Genomic DNA, 20,095 nt, shown 5'->3' on the forward strand with positions numbered 1-20,095 from the left:
AACCACACATGAAAGTGACGGTCTGGGCCGGGTGTGGTGGCTCACCCCTGTAATCCCAGCACTTTGGGAGACCGAGGTGGATGGATCACCTGAGGTCAGGGGTTCGAGATCAGCCTGGACAACATGGCAAAACCCCGTCTCTAGTAAAAATACGAAAATTAGCCGGGTGTGGTGGCATATATCTGTAATCCCAACCACTCGGGTGGCTGAGGCGGGAGAATTGCCTGAACCCAGGAGGCAGAGGTTGCAGTGAGCCAAGATTGTACCACTGCACTCCAGCCTGGGCCACAAAGCAAGACTCCGTCTCAGAAAAAAAAAAGAAAGTGACGGTCTGTAGCTGATGCAGTTATCTAACATGCCACACCTTCCATTTAATCATTTTTAATACAGAATAAAATCCGTCCACAAGCTTCTAGGAGACAACGTTCAAGGCTGATGTGGTGTAGGTTGGGTTTCGTGAGGTACTGCCAAGATCACAAGAATTTGACTGTTTTTATGAAGATCAATGACTCTGATCCCCACAAAGGATTCCTCTGTGAGTGAGGGATCAGATGACAGCCCATGGACGGCTGGCATTCCTCAGCATGTTGGTCAGACGATGCTCCCCGCTCTGAGAATGGCAGGGTTCCCTCCGTGGAGGAGGCGAGCTGATTGGGTCAGCTGGGAGCTAAGTGAGGTCACAGGGAGGGACCCCTACCCCGTGGAATCGTGTCTTATTAAGGAGCAAAAGAGACACCAACTATCGCTCCCCAGGAATCAGCTCCGCATGGCGGCGGGTTTGGGGCAGGGGCAGGTAAACGTCATGAAAGCGCCAGACAGTGAATATTTTAGGATCTGTGACTGTGTAACTCTGCGGTTGTAGTGCAGAGGCAGCCGCGGGTGATACCTGGGCAAATGGGCCTGGCGTGCTCCCACGAAAATGTGTTTACTGTAACAGATGCCAAGAGGATTAGGCCACCGACTTTTGCGTGTGCTCTTCGGGCCTGCCGCCTGAGCAGAATGAGGGTTCCAGTGGTGTTCACATCATCTCGCGTTCCGCATAGAAAACAAGCTCTTGAAGTCAGGAGACAACATGCAACCTTAGCAGGCAGGTAGCTCGTGCAGCATCTCACCTCCCAGCATAACAAGTGCTTCTCCATCCATACATACAGAATTCCACTCTGCAGGGGGCAGTGTTGTGATGGAATATGCTCTGAGAGATAGAGGAGGTGACTTCTGCCAGGAGTGATCAGGAGGACTTCTTGGAGGAGGCAGCACTTGAACTGGGCTTGAAAGATGATGAGATTTTAATGGGAAAAGAGATGATCGAGAAGAACCTTCCAGCAGGAGGGAGCTGCCTTAGCAAAGATAGGGAGGCTGGAAAACGTGAGAAGTGGCACAGGAAGATCAACACAGGACCTCTCCCTTCTGAGCCAAGCTGACACTTACCTCTTGCCATGAAAGGTCGCTCTTCTGGAGACTATAAACTGTTTATTTTTAATAGAGAAACTGCCTGAGTTTGAGTTCTGGCTGCCACTTATTTAGGTAAGAAACAACTTTTTGGGCCTCAGGTCCTCACCTGTAAAATGGGCTGAATAATAGGATTGTGCCTCTCTCCAGTGGGCTGTTAGAAGTTGCACTGCGTCCCCCCAGTACGCACATGCTGAGGCCTAACCCGGTGTGACTGTACATGGAGACAGGGTGTATAGGGAGGGGATGAAGGCTAAGTGAGGCCACAGGGGAGGGGCCCCTACCCTCTAGAGTCGTGTCTTTATAAGGAGTGAAAGAGAGACCATCACTTGCCTCTCTCCTGTGTGCAGAGGAAAGACCAGGTCAGGACACAGTGAGGAGGCGCCCCGCAGCCCCAGGCAGAGCCCTCACCACGCCAGCCCTGCCGACGCCTTGATCTTGGACTCCCAGGCATCTGCTGCATAAACCACCCTGTCCGACGTATTTTCCCATGGCAGCTTGAGCAGAATGAGGCTGGCGCTTTGGAAGAAGGAACTTCACATGTGAGGAACTTGGAGAGTGGGACGTGCTGTGTGTGCACATGTGCTGCTGGTGGCTGCTGTTATTGTTATTATCAGGAGTGGTGTATTCCCAGCCTCTGGAAGCTAACCTCATGGTTTTCTTTCTTCTTCCACATTTCCTTTTTCAGATCATGTCTGCCCTTAGCCTGACATCCCCGCCATGTAGGGCTCCAGGACTGCTGTGGCCTCAGCAATTCTGGGCTCCCGGAGGCCCTGGTTCATTGTTCTCCCCTTTCCCCTTGGCTGGCCTAGATACCATGTCCTCTTTCTTGGGACGGTCCTCACTGACGGGCCCCATGGGAGGAGGGAGACAGGGCCAGCTGCCATGCGGGCACAGCTGTCATGGCATCCCCTCCTCCAGACATTGCTCACCAGCCCTGGCTTCCCTGAGCTTCTCATCAGCCGTGGTGGAAGTGAGCAGGCATGATTACTTATTCTTGTTTTCCCCATCAGGAGGCCGGGGCGGCGGAAAGGCAGTGTGCCGCTGAGTGGTTGGTCGTCTGACTTAGTGCCAGTCACATGCATGTGATCTAGGGTCTCGGGGCATGGTGCTGGGACAGCTCAGCTGGCAGACCTAGGACAGGGCTGGAGTGTGGGGGGCAGGACGGGGGCCAGAACTCTTCTCCCTCCCTCCCTCCAGACTCAGGGGTTCCCTTGGGCGAATTCCTTGTCCAGACAGAGATGTGCGGGGCGAGAGACCCCCAGTCTTCCTAGGAGAAGTGAGCAGGTGGGGCCCAAGACAACAGCCCCCTGTGGCAACCTCCAGCCCCAGGACAGTGGCCTGAACCCTGGGTCACCACGCTTACTCCACCCAGTGCAGAATTCTCCAGCACCCAGCCTTGCAGAGGCAACGCGGCTCTGACAGGACCTGTAACCTCTTCCTGCCACTTCTTTGTCATGCAACCAGCCGTTCCCTTCAAATCTCTCAAAATCCTCTTCCCCAGGGGTTGCTGCCCTGGTCCTCGGAGCAGGCTGTGGACATGGACTCACTCTGCTGAGCTCTTCCTCCTCTGTGTACCGAGCCACAGCCCCCACTCCGATCCCCAATGCAGGCTCTGCCTGTGCTACTGTCCCTCGTCCTTCCCTTTATCAAGCCTAAGGGACCCCGTAACCACATGCCCTCCTCAGGGCCTTTTCACTGGAATTCCCACACTCTCTGCATTTCTAAAGGACTGGTGGAAACCGCAGGGTTCTTCTGAGAGGTGAGGTACTCCAGTGAATCGAAATCACACTTGGTTCCTCCAAATCCCATCTGTAGCCACACTTGTCAGGAGTGCGGCTGATGCAGAAAGTGTCTCTGGAGCTTGGGAAGCAGGCGCGGGGCCACTCTGAACTCTGCTGTGCTAATCACATCCCCTTTCTGCATCCTGCAGGCACTTTGGTCGGACCCTTTCAATATCCAACACTGATCAATTGTAATGAACGGCACTGTTTCCACACAGGACCTCTAATGACTACTGAGTTCTTACGAGGAGTGCCTCGTGTTTTGCAGCATCTAACGTCTCAATAGTGACCTGCTAGTGCCCGTCCAGCCTGTCAGCAGATCAGGGTCACAAACCCTGGGAGAGGTGGGCTTGCTATGCCACTGCCCCTGCTGATTCTCCATCCAGCAGCCGCCTCCTACTGCAGGGCACCGCTGCTCCTTTCTTGGGTCCTGGCATGGCTCATGGCAATTATCTCCCCTCTCCCACCCCCCCACAGCTGACGACATGTTTCCTGTGTGAGACTCTGTGTCTCCCGAGAAGCAGACACCAAGACAGGATGAGAGATGGATTTTATTGGGAAAAACACCTGCAGGAGAAAACAGGTGAGGACTGGCGGCAGCTGGGAGCACAGACTGCCGTGGGGTCTGAGCCTGCAGGAAGGGGGTGCGTCCTGGGGGCTGCAGTGGGGGCATCAGCTGGGAGGTGCTGGGGCCACTCAGGCGGCTCACACTGCTCAGCAGGGCAGGCCTGCAAACGGTCCGCGTGTGAGCCACTGGTGACGTGAGGTCGGCTGTGCTGCCCCTCGTGGAAGCTGGCCAGCCCAGGCATGGGGGCACTTTACTTCCCAGAACTGGCCACCGTTACTCCCGCCAAAGCTAGCCCTCAGCAGGCTCCCATGCCTCCCAGGACAGGGCCTGCCTTGGTGTCCCCTGCACCCAGGACTGGTAGGAAGTCTGTGGGAAGCGTGGGCGATTCCCGCAGCAGCGGCGGGGCCGTTGATGAGGCTGCCGTGGCTGGGGGTGCGGGAGGCTCAGTTACATGGCCTCCACTCACTCTGCAAAACAAAGCCCCAGTTCTTCCCCTCTGTGGCGGGGCCCCACCACCTCTGACCTTGTCTCCTGAGCTTCCTTCCCCTGCACAGGGCTGTCCTGGCCGTGCCATGCACCTTGTCACCCCAGGCCTGATGCCAGCTGGCTGTGTCACTGGCTCCCATCTGCAGCTTCCTCAGTCCTCACTGCAGGTATGAGGGGCACTGTGGCTCCCAGGAGCTGATGCTCAGCACATGGCTTGGTGGAGACGGCCCGTGATGGGAGAAGGGCTCTCTGGGCAACGGGGGCAAGACTGCAGCCAGGCCTGGCACTGGGCGGGATGGCAGCCTGGGAGACACACTTGTCTCTATTTCTGTCTCTGTCTCTTTGTATCTCTCTTTCTCTTTTTCTTTCTGGGTCTCTGCCTTGGTCTCTCTGTTTCACTCTGATTCTGTCTCTGTCTCTATTTTTTTCTCTCTTGGTCTGTCTCTGCTTCTCTCGATCTCTGTCTCTCTCTGTATTTTTTTTCTCTCTCTCTATTGGTCTGTCTGTCTCTGCTTCTCTCTGTTTCTCTGTGTCTCTGTGTCTCTGTTTCCCTTGGACTCTGTCTGTCTGTCTGACAGGGTCATCAGAGCCTGAACAAGCCCCTCTCCCAGTGACCTTCCAGGTGGTGCCAGGCCTGCAGCAGGCACCCTGGATGGGATCAGCTGCTCTGCTCCACGAGGCTCCCGTGCCATCTCAGCAGGTAGCTGACGTGGCCTCTCTGTCACCTCCAGGGCAGCCAGTGCCCCTCACTGGAGGCCTCTTGATGCGAGAGAATTCCCCGTTCTTTGTTCCTGGCGTTCTTCTTGCGGGGACGCGCCTCCTCTGTGCTTCTGGATGGCAGGCAGGTCCCACGTGCTCCATAAACGCCCTGGACGAGGCTCGAGTGGATCATAGCGTCGGCTGTGGAGTTCACTTTGTCTTCCGTAGTTGCTCATACTTAGGCAGTGGCACAGGCTTCTGGCAGGCTATGTGTGTGAATCCTGTTTTTCTGAGAATTTATTACTTCGGAGAGGCTGGAGATGAAGGCCCCCAAGGTCTAGGAAGAAGGAAATCCCTGGGAGGGAAATCCACGCACTTAAATGGTGCTTGTGGAAACTCTGACTTCCAAACGCCACTGCTCCCCAATCCCACTCCTTCCTTCCTGCAGCAGCTGTGGAGCAGCCAGTGGAACATCACACGGCATCCAGCCAGGGGTCCGAGCCCAGGGTCCAGGCCAGGGTCTGCTGCCCACAAGCTGTGGGCCTGGGCAAGAGCACTGTCCCTGCCCGTCTGTGTGCTTTCAGGTTCCTCCTCTCTTCCTGGGAGCTGCCCTGCTGTGGGAAGCCTGATTGAACCCTGACGCCTCTAAGCCCCTCACACAGGTTCCATGGGAGAATGAGGCTAACCTGGTTTATTTGTTTTATAGCCTGTAAATACTGACTGGTCCTTGTGTCTCAGGAATTCTTTTTAAAAATGCAGTACACTTTTATTTTTTAAGAAAGACCACAGCAAAATTTAGGGTGGGCCTCAGGGGCCTGCAGTTGCCTTCAATTGATGGCTGGGGACAGCACAAGGGGCTTGACTCTCACTGAATTAAGACAGAAGAGAGAGGTTCTTCATAAACCCCAAAGAATTCATCTTCCTAGGAGGAGGCACAGGCACAGGGCACAGAATGGGACAGGCACCCCAGAGCAGTGGGACGGGGCTCCCTGCCTCTCAGCCCCTCCCTGGATGGCCTTCTGCTCCTGTCTCCCCAACAGCCCTCCGCCTTCTCAGGTGATGTTTATTCATGACCATGCTTGCCTCCGCACAGGCTTATTCCTGCAAACCCTGCCAGGGTTGTTAAGGAACATCTAAAAGGCGTGAGGCCCTGAGCTTTGATCCGGCTGCTTAATTGCCTTTACTAATCACACCAAGATCAAGAGGATAAAAAGAGCCTCCAGGGTCGGGCGGAGAGAGTCACCTTGATGGGGTTTTGAAGAGCAGGGAGGAGACAGTTCTAATTCACTCCTGGTGGCGGCCTGAAATCACCACTTTAATTAAATAAACTAACCTTAGCTACTAGAGCTATGCAAACAACTTGACATGAGGCTTTAGATTATTTACTTAGAGAGAAGCAGAAAGAAAATAGGAAGGCACTTCCTGGACAGATTCCAATTGTTTTCGTAAGTGCTCTGTCCTCAAGCAAAATGAAACATTTCTCCCTCCTCTTCTCTCTCCCTGCTCACTCTTACTCTCCCTATCTTTTCTCCTCCTTTCTTCTCTCCTCTGTGCCTATTTCTCTCCCTTCCTCTCCTCCTCCCTTTCTTTCTGTCCCTCTCTGGTTCTGTCTCTCTGTCCCCCTCCACCAGCGTTTTATCTTAAAACAGAATTTTTGATTGAGAGGCTTGCGTTTCTGAGTATTTGCCTTCTCATTTAGGGATATTCTCCTGGTCACCTCTCATGGTCTTTAAAGCCTGGCTTGAGTCTCCCCCACTGCAGGAAGGCTTCCAGGATGACTACCATGTCTTTCCAATACATTTCTTGTCATTTATCTCAGCCCTTGTGCAGTCACCCTTTATAGTTGTAAACCCAAAAGTGCCAGAGACAGGCCTCAATCAACTCAGAGGTTTATTCTGCCAACATTCAGAATGTGCCTGGGGAAAAGGAACACGAAACCTCAGGAACAACCTAAGGTCTGATTTTTCCAAAGAGGATTTTGATTTAATACTGAAAGGGGAAAAGCAGGCAGGAGAGGAAGGGGAGGGGGTGTGGTCACATGTCTGAATCCACACGTTTCCCTGGAAAGCAGGGGTACAGGAATCATCCATCACGTATTTGTCTGGTGCTCAGCACATCTTTGCATAAGATAAAGTCAGCATAAGAGCAGCTCCCTGTGGAGACCCCTGGTCTGTTCTCTGCAGTGATTTGCTCTGCAGCAGAAGGAAAGGTAGAGGCTTGCATGCCTCAGCTCCCAGCTTAGCTTTTCCGTTTGGCAGAATGAACTGAGTCCTGATATTTTATTTTCCTTTCCCCTGACTGATTTTAGCACTTCATCTGTGTATTTCCTCTTTCCAAATAGGTCTGCGCTGCCTCAGTCTGAAATGATGTCTTCTCTTTCCTGTTTTCTGAGCGGCTCATTCTGCTGCCCGTCAAATAGGCCCTTTGCCCAGGACCCTTGGGGTCCAGGTGAGTAGAGCAGCCTCCCACACGGGAAGCCCTGAGTTTTCCCCATCTGGGCCTTTCTTTCTGTCCCTGACATCCAGCTGGTCACCAGATCCTGGCGGCTGAAAGTCATTCTCAAGTCCAGCCTCCTTGACCCACCACTGCACCTCGATCCACGTTCCTGGACGTCAGTCTCTCACTGAGCGTGATGTGTGGCTTGCGTCTGCGGCTGAGAAATCCTTTCAAACGCAGGTCTTCCCCTGTTATATCCAGCATAGGATCTGACCCGGCAGGACCTCAGCAAAGACTTGTGGCTGCTTTCAGAGTGGACACCTGCCGTCACATTTTCCTCAGCATTTCCCTATGCTGCCGGTGCATTGGGGAGCTCTGCTCAACCCACGACGGACTGCAGATCTTTTGGCCGCTGCATTCACAACTTTGTCCCGAGCCGCTCCGTGGAAGGCATCCCAGAAGTCTATCAGTCTTCCCATGAGCGTTCAAGACTCCCAGATCCCCACAGGCCCTAATACCATCTCTGTGTGAGCAGCTGCCCGTGTGTGCGGGAGGCAGAGGGAACGCAGCATCCGTTCGGAGGTGGGTGAACCTCGCGTGTTCTGCACAGGGCATGAGGTAGGTCTTGGAGAGCAGCCCTGGCCCCTCACCAGGAGACAGTAGGTGGGGTTCTAAATTATGAGTCATTCATCTCCTCTTCATATGTCTAAATTATTCATACATTCCTTGTGGTTTGGATGCTAGTCTATGAATATGTAGGCAAGTTGTTTATTGTGGCATTTACAGGGATTTTGCAAAAAAGTTATCCAGAAACGCTTTAGGTTCAGTGGTTGAATTTAACAAATATCTACTGTGCACCTACTCTATGACAGAAATTGTGATTGGTGTCAAGGACATAAAGATGAATAAGATAATAAGCACCTGCCTTCAGTGTGCTCTGGGGTTAGCAAGGAGAACACACAATCCAACTGGTCTATGGAGACTGACTTATTATCAACGTTTATCACAGCGTGTGGGAAATATGAGCTAATCGTATGTCAGATAATAACACGACCACGCCAAAACCAAACCAAATCAAAACAGGTGAAGAAGCGAAACCAACAAACCAACCCCATCACTACAGCAGAAACTAACTCAAGTAACAATGAACATGGAACCTTGACCACAACCCTTGACCTGCAGACAAAATACCTGCAAACAAATATCTGCAAACTCGACTTGTGGGTTTGCTTTCACTTTGGCACAGGGCAGCAATTCTGTAATGATTTTCTGTCTTGTAGGATTGAGCAAATACAAGATTCCATCAGTGCTGTTGGAAACCAGAATTCTTGTTTTTGGAAAAGGGAGATTTTCTTTCTTTCTTTTCTTTCTTTTTTTCCTTTTTCCCTCCCTCCCTCCCTGCCTTCCTCCTCCCTCCCTCCTTCCCTTCTTTCCTTCCTTCCTTCCTTCCTTCCTTCCTTCTTCTTTTCTGTCAAAACACTTACAATCTCCTCACATACTATATAATTTACTTATTTATCATGTTCCCCATTTGGTGTCTGTCTTCCCCCCGGGGGCAGTGCTCTTTGCTGCTTCATCCAATATGTGTTCACGATCTGAGTGCCTGTAATAGTAGGCGTGTGCATATCTAGTGAATGATGGGCAATGATGGTGGAGATGCAGATTAGGACCAGGTCACGGGGAGTACTGGATCATGAGAGTGACCACATTTGGATTTCAGCCTGTTGGAAAATGAGATGATGCTGGAAGTGGTGAGTGGGCTGCAAGGTGATGAGAGCTGTAGGCTGGGGCAGTGCACAGGACCTGAGGCAGGGGTGTGGTCAGAGGCTTGGGAATCCAGGGGATTTGTTACAAGTGACGGGAACCTGACTCAAACCAGCCTGAGCAATGAAGACAGTGGCCTGTCCAAGGGCACCTTTGGTTTGGGTGTGGCTGTGCCCAGGACCTGCTCACCTGGTGGGGAAAGGAGAGGGAGAGCATTAGGACAAATACCTAATGTATGTCATGTTGGCGACTACGTGAACTCGAGGGTCAAGCCCAGGTCTCCTCGTCTCTAAAAAGGGGTTCAGAAGCTTGAGCTTGGTGGGGGTGAGCAGCAAGAGAGTGGGCGTGTGCTGGGCCCAACACATGACTAGTGAGAAGAGGGTTGGTGTGCCCTTGAGCTCACATGTGCCTCCTGCCCTGCACAGGACACTCCCTCCTAGAGCCCAGCCAGCCCGGCAGGAGGACAGGGCATGTTCAGAGAGACAGTGGCTGAGTGGATTGAGGGCTGGCCCAAGTCTCAGCCAGGGGTGCTCACTGAAGCCTGGTGGGCTGGACTTGGGGCAGAGCACCTGGCCGCTGTCCCTTCCTGGGGTTCGCAAAGCCTATCGTCCCGCAGCACATCACGCTGTGCTCTGCACCATGTGTGTCTGCACTCAGCTGTGGCCAACACTCAGCCGTGTCCTGGCATCTCCCGGGCAGCATCCGGCAGGACCCAGGCTCTAGGTGGATTTGGATAACCCAAGGGCACATTGGGGAAAGGCTGCCTTCCTCGCTACGGTTCCAAAGCCCAGAGGATGAGTGAGCTCAGCTGTGATTACACAAGACAGGCCACAGAGCCAGTAGAATTTTCAATCAAAAAATTAACATCAATGTATGCTTACCATGGAAAATTTGGAAAACACAGGAAAGAAGGAAAAAAAATTAAAATCACCTTTAGTCTTACCAGAGATAACCAATATTAACACATTGGCGTATTTCCTTCTAATCATTTCTCAGAAGCCTGTGTATGCCTGTGTGTGTTAGAAAATGGGGGCTATACTGTAGATGCTTCTGGGGTTTGCATTTTAAACTTTTTATATTTCAAGTATTATTCCATCATTTTAAACGGCTGCATTGTATTTTATCACACATCAGGGTCTATCAGAATTGATTTAACCTTCATCTATGGGCTCTCCAATCTTTCATTGTTTTTCGCATTACTAAATGTAGGAGTGTTTGGGGGAATGGAATACGTGACTCAGAGAGGAAGGCAATGAGAAAACATTCTCCATTCTCCGTGTGCTTTTAACAAAATTCACAGCAGCTTAAGGAAGAGTTCTAAATACGGTAGACAGCAAGAGGCAGAGATTCGTTAGTAAGATGGCTTCTTACCACTCTTTTGAGGGTTCCCTGAGACCCCCTTGGAGAGGAGCAATTGGAGGGCAGTTGGCGCAGGGCTCAGGAATGTTCTCTGGAGGGGCCTGGAGTCCTCACCTGAAGGTCGCCTGAACCTTCTCCGGGGCAGCCCCGCTGCAGTGCACACACGCTCTGGGCTCCAGAGGATTAGGACACGCGGCGTCACTCCCTGGAATTTTCCCATCGAGAGACCTGTCTTTGGTCTTGGGATTCTATGGGGAGCTCCCTAAATCCCGAATTTTTTGCAAATTGTCGCTCTCATGTTCAGTTTTCTGTGTAGGCAACACAATAACAGTCATCAGATTCTGAAATCAGCCTGTGACCCCCGCATAGAAGAACCCCAATTTAGGCCCTCTTTTACCATGGAAGCAGGTCACTGGGATGGTGGGTCCAAGTGCTCACATCGTGGGGGTAAGTGGGGTGGGGCTGGAGAAGCTTCGGGAAGCATTAAGCTGCTTCTTCCTGAAGCAGTGGAGTTGGGGAGCCGTTCCCAAGAGGGACCCATGGGTGAGCCAAGGAATGCAGGAGGGGGTGCTGTGGGGAGGGGCTATGAGCCAGAGCGTCCAGTACGGGACGTGGGCAGAGCCAGCAGGCCGAGACCCCAGTGGCTCCGAGGACAACCACTATCCTACATCCAGGGACAGATGGGGACCGTGGGGTCCTCATGGGGTATGGGCATTGCGGGGGTTTCTGTGCTACGCTGTTCCACACCTCTGTGTCTTCACAAGGGTGAATTGCTTCTGGAATTTTCCTCCTGTTTCTTCATGGGTAGGTGGGTACTGGGGTGCCAGATCTCCACTGCAGCCTTTGTAGGGACTGACCAAGCTCCTCCTCCACTGGCTGAGAGACAGGACACAGGGCTGTGCCCAGCTCCTTCCCTCAGCTGGGGGTGCTCGGAGGCTGTCTGGCTCCAGAGCTCCCTGCAGGGTGACCCCAGGCCTGGCAGGCCCAGGGCAGCTTTATTCCTCCCTCCCTGCACACCTGTTTCCTACTCTTCCCTTTAAGGGCTGACTCGACTTCCACGGACCAACATTTATTAAGAATTGAGGTAGGTGGTTCCCTGACCTCCATGGATTAGGCAAGTGGAGGAACAGGCACTCAGACAAAATCCCCGTGAGATGTGCTCACTGCTACAGACATCCCAGCGCTTGGTGTGGTGGCGCCGCCCTTTTATTACATTTTATGCACCAAGCACTGGACCGAGGACGCTCCAGGAATGGCATAGCTGGAGAAAGTTAGATGAGGTCAAATTTTGAAAATTGCAGCTCATTTTTATACTCCGACTGCAGCAGAAACCCCCTTTCTCTGGCTCGTTGGCTGATGAATAGGGAAGTTGTAAAGGTTGGAATGATTTAATAAAAATACATCTCTCTTACTTAAATTTCAAACATAAAAAGTACAGTTTCACTTTTATTTTTAGCGTAGGGTGATTTTGGAGTTGGGTTCACTACTGACCAGGGCTTTCTGCCTCTTCTTGTGTAAATCTCACTCCTGATTATGATCTGGGACTTCTGGCAGGGTCTCTAAGTGGAATGACTGTGCCAGGGGAGTCCAAATGACTGTGACATCCTTGGGGTTGACAGACACCAACCAACGAGGGCACTAGGGAGCTTTCTGAGTGCCGGAACGTTCTCTGTGTTGAACTGTATGGCCACAGGATCGGAATGCATCAAGTTGTACAATAAAGACTAGTCTTATGTCTTTCATGGCTCATTAAAAGATTTTAAAACAAGGTAGATTGAGAGTTAAAGATAATCTTAGGTGGAATTCTGCCTGACTTTTATGATTGTTTCCATTTTTTACTGGTGTCTCGCCCACACGTAATACTGTATCTGGATGTGCATATTTTACGTATTTTTTAGAGACAGGGTCTTGCTCTGTCACCCAGGGTGGCACAATTGCAGCTCGCTGCAGCCTCGAACTCCTGGGCTCAAGTGATCCTCTCATCTCAGCTTCCAGAGCAGCTGGACCATAGGCAGGTGCCGCCACACCCAATTGAATTTTTTTTTTTGTAGAGACAGGGTCTTGCTATGTTGTCCAGACTGGTTTCAAACTCCTGGCCTCAAACCACTTTCCCACCTCAGCCTCCCAAAGCACTGGGGTGACAGGTTTGAACCACTGCTCCTGGCCCCAGTATATATATTTAGGCATGCTCTTTACTGAATCTTTCCAAAGTAGTTCATCTAAGTTTTCATAGAAACAGTCACTCATTCTTTTTGCACTATTTCTGCAGTTGCTGTGTTATTTAATTAGATTCCTCAATTGCAATAAGTTTTAGGAGCAAACATGACTAACTCCTGGGAAACACGTGGGACATGCTGCTCCCAGCCCCTGGCGCTCAGAGTCCCCTGGGTATGGGTCAGCCAGCTCTAGGGGGAGCAAGAAGGTCTCTCCCCAGGCCCTGCCAGTCAGGAGCATCTCAGCCCCAAGTGAAGAACCATTGGGGGAGATCTGTTGACTGGTAAATAGCCCCTCATGCTCACTTCTGTAAATCTGGATCTTTACTGTGTGTGTGTTTTAATTTTACGAAACAGCTTTTATGGAAGGGACCAGCATGTCACCTCCTCACCGTTGACATGGGTCTCTGATGTCCTCTGCCGTCAGAGTATAGATCACAGACATAGAAGCCGCCAGCTCTCATCCTGGCTTCCCCATTAAACTGCAGTGTGGCCTCAGCTGAGTCACTTCATCTTGCCTCAGTTTTTTCATCTATTAAATGGGAATATGAGCATTACACTCCCACAAATGATTGTGGTGAGTATTGATAATAAAACAAGCCTCACCCAGATGGAGCCTGGGCCCGAGGGCTGCCCACTCTGGGCTCCTCAGCGTCAGGAGGTCACAGACGTCTCCAATGGACCACTGGAGAGCGTGAGGGTGCTGATGGAAACAGGCTCCTCTTGTAATTGCTCCCACCGGGGCCTTCACCAGGAATGAGCTTCAAGGGCAACCAAAGTGGAGAAAGAGTAGAGGGAATGAGGAAGAACATAGAGGACTGTGAGGCAGATCCAGGGACCAATGAGGCGCCCAATGCGTCCTCCCCACTGACTGCCTTGGGTGGCGTTGTCCAGTTTCTGGAGGATTCTCTGCAAGGCCTGGCCCCAAAAGGAGGCTTTCTGAATACATTCAAAGATGCTTTCACTGGAAAAAAAAAGTACTACAGGCAGAGATGCAGCTGTCATATGTGGTATTGTCAGGAGCTGGATTATGTCCCCTCCAATTCGGGTGTTGCAGCCCTAACCCCCAGGACCTCAGAATGTAACTCTATTTGAAGATAAGGTCTTTGCAGAGATGATCAAGTTAAAATCTCCAAGTCTGGTGGGGAGGAGAACCTGGGGAAATGAATGGTGATATCTGGATGAGGAAGTTTGTACTGGGCAGACGAGGGGGCCCTAGGCCTTGAGAAGGCCCCGTCCAGGAGCTGGGAGCCCCCTTAGGAGGCTCATATGAGAGTGGGGATCCAAGGTCCCAGCTTCACAGGGCCACTGGGGGCAGAAACAGCCCAAGCAACATCATTCCTCACCTGTCAATGCTGGGGGACAAATGAATATTTAAGGGAACATTTATACTAATCTGCAAAGGACAGCTGTGAGGTGGGTAGCAGCTGCCAGGGAAAGTAGGGGATCTGGAGGCTGCTGAGTCAGATGTGATGATGGAGGTCACAGGATCATTCCTACGAGGCAGTTTGCCTCTGATAAATATTATATAATAAATAATATAAATATTATATGTATATATTTATAATATGATAAAATATAATGTATAATATATTATAATATATAATATAATAATATATATTATAAAATATATCATACTATATATTACATAAAATGTATGTTATCTGTATATATGTATTATGTATTAGAGATGATCAAGTTAAAATCTATTATATATGTATTATATATGATATAATATATAATAATATAATATAATATATAATATAATATATTATGTGTAAATAATATATAATATATTATAACAATATATTATATATTATATGTTCTATTATATTATATTATGTTATATTATATATAAATAATATATTATGTATAATTATTAATATTCTCATCCATGGTATATTCTTTCTTATCTCCCTCAGATGTTTGAGGACAATACGTAAAAATGCACGATTTCAAACCACTGCTGCATTTTTTTTTTTTGAGACGATGTCCTGCTCTGTCGCCCAGGCTGGAGTGCAGTGGCACAATCTCAGCTCATTGCAACCTCCGCCTCCTAGGTTTAAGTGATTCTCCTGCCTCAGCCTCCCAAGTAGCTGGGATTACAGGTGCGCACCACCATGCCCAGCTAATTTTTTTTATGTTTAGTAGAGACGGGGTTTTGCCATGTTGGTCAGGCTGGTCTCGAACTCCTGACCTCAGGTGATCTGCCTGCCTTGGCCTCCCAACACTGCTACTTTTAAAATCTTTTCTATTTTCAAGCAGCAGCAGCTGCTGGCAGGTTTTTCTCCAAATGACCTTTATTTTGAGTCTAACAAAGTGGATGGCTTTCTGGGAAAATTCCTGATGTGGGTGCGGGGGAACCAATCGGGCAGGTCCCTTTCTTCCCGCAGGGTCCTTGTTTCTCCCCGCAGTTTGGACTCCGCCTGGGAACCAGGCAGTGCCCCCACTGGTCACCAGAGCTGAACAAGCCCACCCCCGATCCACTTTTCTTGGAAGCCCTTGGGCTTACAGCCTGGACTTGATTTTGTCAGTATTACGCTCGCAAAGCTATTTTATTGATTGACAACGTGGAATGCAATAAATGTTCAAGACATCTGCACCCAGTAGTCGTTTCCTCTGTAGGCAGGTTCCCAGGAAGCCCATGACACGCTCAAGATCCTCTTGTGACGGGGACGCCACCTGAAACAGTCGGCTGCAGTCACCACCGTCCTCTGCCTCCCACGCTGCTGGGGTCTCTCTGCTGACCCGGCTTCCCCAGCACCTCTGGTTCTTCCCGGCCCGATATCTCTCCACTGTCGTCCTCAGTGCCAGCCTGTCTCCCACGCCAGCTCGTAAACTCCAGGGTGGCGACTTTGTCTGATTTTCTTTTGTGTTCTCAGCACCTGACCTGGGCAGCCCGGGAGGCAGCTGTGTGAGGGTGAAGTCTGCTCACGTGCCTACCCTGTGATGAGGTGTCCTGCTCACCTGTGGGGTCATGCAGGGCCACTGCTCCCCTGATGGGATCCCATAAACGGTGCAGAGGTTGTCTCGGGGCCCTCGCAGCTGCAATGTGGTGCCTCCGCTGAGCGTCACCCAGAGGGCAGCAGGGAAGGAGGGGCCGAGCTCTCCACCTCCTGCTCCCCCACCTCGCTCTCTAACTTTTCCTGCTGCCGTTCTCTTCCTGGGGCTGGGCCTGAAGCCTGAAACCCTGGCATCATTATCTCTGCAAACTCATCTCTGTAAACGCCCAGGCAGGTGTTCTCCCTCCTCCCACCCACGGACCCCCACTTAGTCCAGCTCTTACCTGGGTTCTTGCAGAAACTTCCTAACCGGTGTGTCCAGGAAGCACTTCAGATGTTTTCTCTGCTGCTTCCGGCTGTCTTTTAAATCAGAGATAGGGGGAGTCAGGCCCCATTTAAACGTCTCTCGGAGCCGAGTGGGAGGGCAGCTTTTGGGCGTTGCCCGGGCTGGTGGGACCGGCTCTCTCCTGACTGCCCTGCTGTCTGCCAAGAGCATTTTCCCCATTCTTCCAGAGTCCAGGCGGTGGCCATGACCCTGAGCATGCCAGGTGTTACCCCAGCTGAGCCTCAGGAGTCTCTGGACTTTCTTCGTAGGTGCTGGGGCAGTCGCTCTCAGCCATGACAGGGACACACTAGTCCCACCTCCCAGGAGAAAGCGCCTCTTTCCTCGCCTTTCTGGCCCCAGAGGAATACAGCTTTCAAGACAGAGTTTGTTCATGACAGACTGAGACAGAGTTAAGAGAGAAACTCGGGATTCAAGGTGAAGACGTCAGATGCGCTTGGATGTGGGAGGAGAGACCCACCCCGGCCCGGGGTGGAGAGTGCTGACAGTGGTGGGTGCCACTGGGGCCGGCTCGTCTGCGCTATGCCAGTGCCATCTCCCCCAGCCTGCTGCCACGGGGGCTCAGCTACCTTTTCCAGAGATCGTGGGGCGTCGTCTCAACTGCGGGGTCACCCGTCCCAACCACTCTCAGCCAATGACTGACAAAGGGGGTCCTGGCCGGGGCCTCCGGGCCTCCAGGAGGGACCCACTGTGCAGCTGACACGTCAGGGCGGACAGTGCACACGTGAATCACTGCAGAGGGAGGATGCCTGGCAGCGAGACCATCTGTCCCAGGAGACAGGAATCCTCACATCTCCCAGACAAGGCCAAGCTGGGTGCGTGGGATTTTCCACAAAGTTTTAAAGAAAAAAATGTTCTGTTCTGAAATTATCCTAATTGTTGGTATTAAAATGTCATTTATTTATTTCGAGATGGGATCTCGCTCTGTCACCCAGGCTGGAGTGCAGTGGCGCCATCTCATCTCACCGCAACCTCTGCCTCCCCAGGTTCAAGCAATTCTCGTGCCTCAACCTCCCAAGTAGCTGGGACTACAGGTGTACAGGTGCATGCCATCAGGCCTGGCTAATTTTTGTGTTTTTAGTAGAGATGGGGTTTCGCCCTGTTGCCCAGGCCGGTCTCAAACTCCTGACCTGAAGTGATCTGCCTGCCTCAGCCTCCCAAAGTGCTGGGGTTAAAGGTGTGAGCCACCGTGCCCAACCAAAATGTTTTTTCTTTAATCCGGTAATGGTGATAGTCAACGGTGGTGACCTTTTAAAAATCGTTGCTTGACAAAAGAAAAAGTTGATCACCTACCTCAGTCCTCATATGTGTTCTGAAACATTCATGGGCACAGCTCCTAGAGGCTGTGAGCCACGGCTGTGCAGGCGTCCGGCTCAGACGCCCTCTCTGGCTCCCCTGGCCCCTACTTGGGCAGCTCTTTCTGGGTTGTGATGCTGTTTCTGCAGCGGGGCCACCATTCTGCGGAAACTTTGGCCATACCCTCAGGGACCCTCGGCCTCACGGAGGCCCTCATGTTCCTGGGCCCTCCCTGAGGGGAGCCTTGTTTCTCCAAGGAGATCTTGGGCTCACCCGTTATGTTTCGGGGACCAACAGGACAGGATTCCCGGCTCTGGTGTTGAGAAACACACTTGAGAGAGGCAGGTTGAATGCCCTCCCTGGGTGTGTGACCCTGCTTAGGTGGTCAAGGTGGGGACGCCTGCATGGGCGCTGGTGGGCTCGTGCACAGCTTGTTGCCCTCATCCCAGGATTGTCAGCGCAGACCCCTGGGAAGCCTCCTCGCCTGCTGTGGTCTCTCTTCCAAGCATCTTCAGTGGTACAGTGGCTCAGGCTCTTGCTGTGCTCAAGGTACGGGCTGAACATCACACTCAGGCTAAGGCCAAGCCCCTGACCTCCCCACACCACCCACCCCCGTCTAGTGAGGACGTGCTACTTTAGCTAGGCCATCCTCCTCGTCTACCCCTGGCCGTCAGAGTCACATCTCAGAACTAAAACGTAGAAGCTGATTTTCAGTATAAAGAGCTTGTTTCCACACATCTCAAGATCAGGAAGTGACATGTGCTTGGAGAGATGAATGTTGACTTTTCATGGAGAAAATGGACAAGTTCCTCTCCTACTGGCCTGGCCCTAGGCTAGCTGATCTCTTCTGTGAGATCTGGGGTGTGGGGAACTGGGACGTAGGCCCTGCTCCCCTCTGCTCCAGGCACACAGCTGGCCAGAGACCAGTGCTGCAGGAGTTGGCCTCGGTGCGGCCCCCGTGAGCCCTCACTGCCCTGGCCTGTGCCAGCCCTGCACGGTGGAGGCTGCGCTGCTTTGCAGGAACAGGTGGCCTCCTCTTGGCTGCTACGGCTTGCTTGGTTCTGTGGTTTGAATGTGTCCCCCAATTTCATAGGCTGGAAACTTACTCCCCACCCACATTCACATGTTGATTGGAGGTGGGAGGTAACTAGGATTAGACAAGGACATCAGGATGGGACCCGATGGGGGATGGTGGCCTTATGAGAAGAGGAAGGGAGACCAGAGCTGGCATCCATGCTCTCTCACCATGGGACACCTTGCAATAGGAAGGCTCTCACCAGATCTGGCCCCTCGACTTTGGACTTCCCAGCCTCCAGAACTGTACGAAATAATTTTTTTTCTTTATAAACGGCCCAGTCTGTGGTGTTCTGTTATAGAAACACAAAGCAGACTAAGACACTTGGTTCTCCCGATGTCCCCCACAGCCTGTCTTCCTGCAGTCCCTGAGTGCTTGGCCTTTGCAAGTCACAGGTGGGCTCCTTGCAGGGCCCAACCTTTCCTGGTTTCCCTGCCCAGCATCCACCTGTTGCCTGGAGCCAGCCCCATCTGCAGTTGGATAATGGTGGTGCCTCCACTTCATGCTGGTTCCCAAAAGAGACTTGCATCTTAAAGCAAAACCGGTATTAAAATTCTGCCCTACTCTTGTTGTATCTTAAGGGTTTACCTGAAGTGCTTTTTGTTTGTTTTTGGAATTGCATTGAATGCAAAATTGGCCAAGTTGGAGGGTGCTAGCCAGGGCAGGAACTTGTGGGTACCAGGTTAATGGGGGTTCCGGGTGTGGAGGGAGAAAAAAGAACTTGACTTTCATCCCAACCACTTACCTGTGCAGGTGCCACCTGCCTGTCTGCTCAACCACCCGACCCAGAGCATGAGCTGCTTATTTGTACAATGGCAGTGAGAGAGGGAAAAGGTGCTAGAAGAAGAAATTGATTCATTGGCAAGGAGACCTTCAGCTTTGACAATTTTCTCAAGGAGGCAAAGGATGAAAGTGTTTAGCCCACAAGAAAAATCATCTGATTAAGCTGGGGTTTTAAATAAAGTGAGAACTTCGCAGTATCTCTCACATCAAGTGACTTTAGTTCTCGCACCTCTTTTTGGGAGAGCTGGTGAAAGGAGGAAGGAGATGGTACCTTGAGGAAAGGCCACCTCTGGGAGATTCTGAGCAGTCGCTAAGCGTCCCCTGGCCCTGGAGCCGGCACCTACCTCCTGCCCACTTGGACAATGCAGTGAGTCAGCGACGGCACAGGTGGAATGAGACTAACTGTGGCTCCACCTGGCTGGCAGCTCTGTGTTGCAGAACACAGCACAGCCAGCAGGTGCCTGGGAGCACAGCCAGCAGGTGCCTGGGAGCACAGTGGGGAGGAGGGGACGATGCCTACCTGCAGCTGTGACTACTTTTCCTGGAGGTGGGGGAGGGAGAGTGTTAATATGGACCCAGGCCTGGGGCACTGACCCTGTCTTTATCTACAGAGGGACCAAGAGATGCAGGAGCCTCCTGGCCTCCCCCTGCACTGCCCTCACCACGCATCCCCGTGAGGAAGGAGCTGTCCCAGAGGATGCTAAGAGGCTCAGCCCCTCCTCCATGGAGTTTGGGAAGGTGACAGCGATAAGGTAAACTCCGAGAGTGTCTGGGGGTGAACAGAAACCACCAGAAGATGTTGGGCAGCTTGTGGGGTCTGTGTGGGTCCATGGGTTCC

General features: G+C 51.8%; 2 long non-coding RNA genes across 3 annotated transcripts; one reads left to right on the top strand and one right to left on the bottom strand.

The window, feature by feature from the left end:
* The first annotated feature begins 4,369 nt into the window (after nucleotides 1-4,369).
* LOC117073009 lies at nucleotides 4,370-16,991 on the top strand. 2 transcript variants are annotated; one of them, XR_004433057.1, is made up of 4 exons: nucleotides 4,370-4,454; nucleotides 7,328-7,434; nucleotides 7,684-8,040; nucleotides 15,384-16,991. It is a non-coding gene; the product is annotated as an uncharacterized LOC117073009 (long non-coding RNA). The 2 variants fall into 2 exon arrangements; XR_004433058.1 differs by having other exon boundaries at nucleotides 7,684-8,004.
* LOC117073008 lies at nucleotides 15,297-16,128 on the bottom strand. The gene is made up of 2 exons (XR_004433056.1): nucleotides 16,045-16,128; nucleotides 15,297-15,440 (listed from the first exon to the last, which is right to left on the bottom strand). It is a non-coding gene; the product is annotated as an uncharacterized LOC117073008 (long non-coding RNA).
* Nucleotides 16,992-20,095: the final 3,104 nt, after the last annotated feature.

Source organism: Trachypithecus francoisi, unplaced genomic scaffold (genome assembly GCF_009764315.1).
Source record: "Trachypithecus francoisi isolate TF-2019V2 unplaced genomic scaffold, Tfra_2.0 Lachesis_group4, whole genome shotgun sequence".
Lineage (NCBI taxonomy): Eukaryota > Metazoa > Chordata > Mammalia > Primates > Cercopithecidae > Trachypithecus > Trachypithecus francoisi.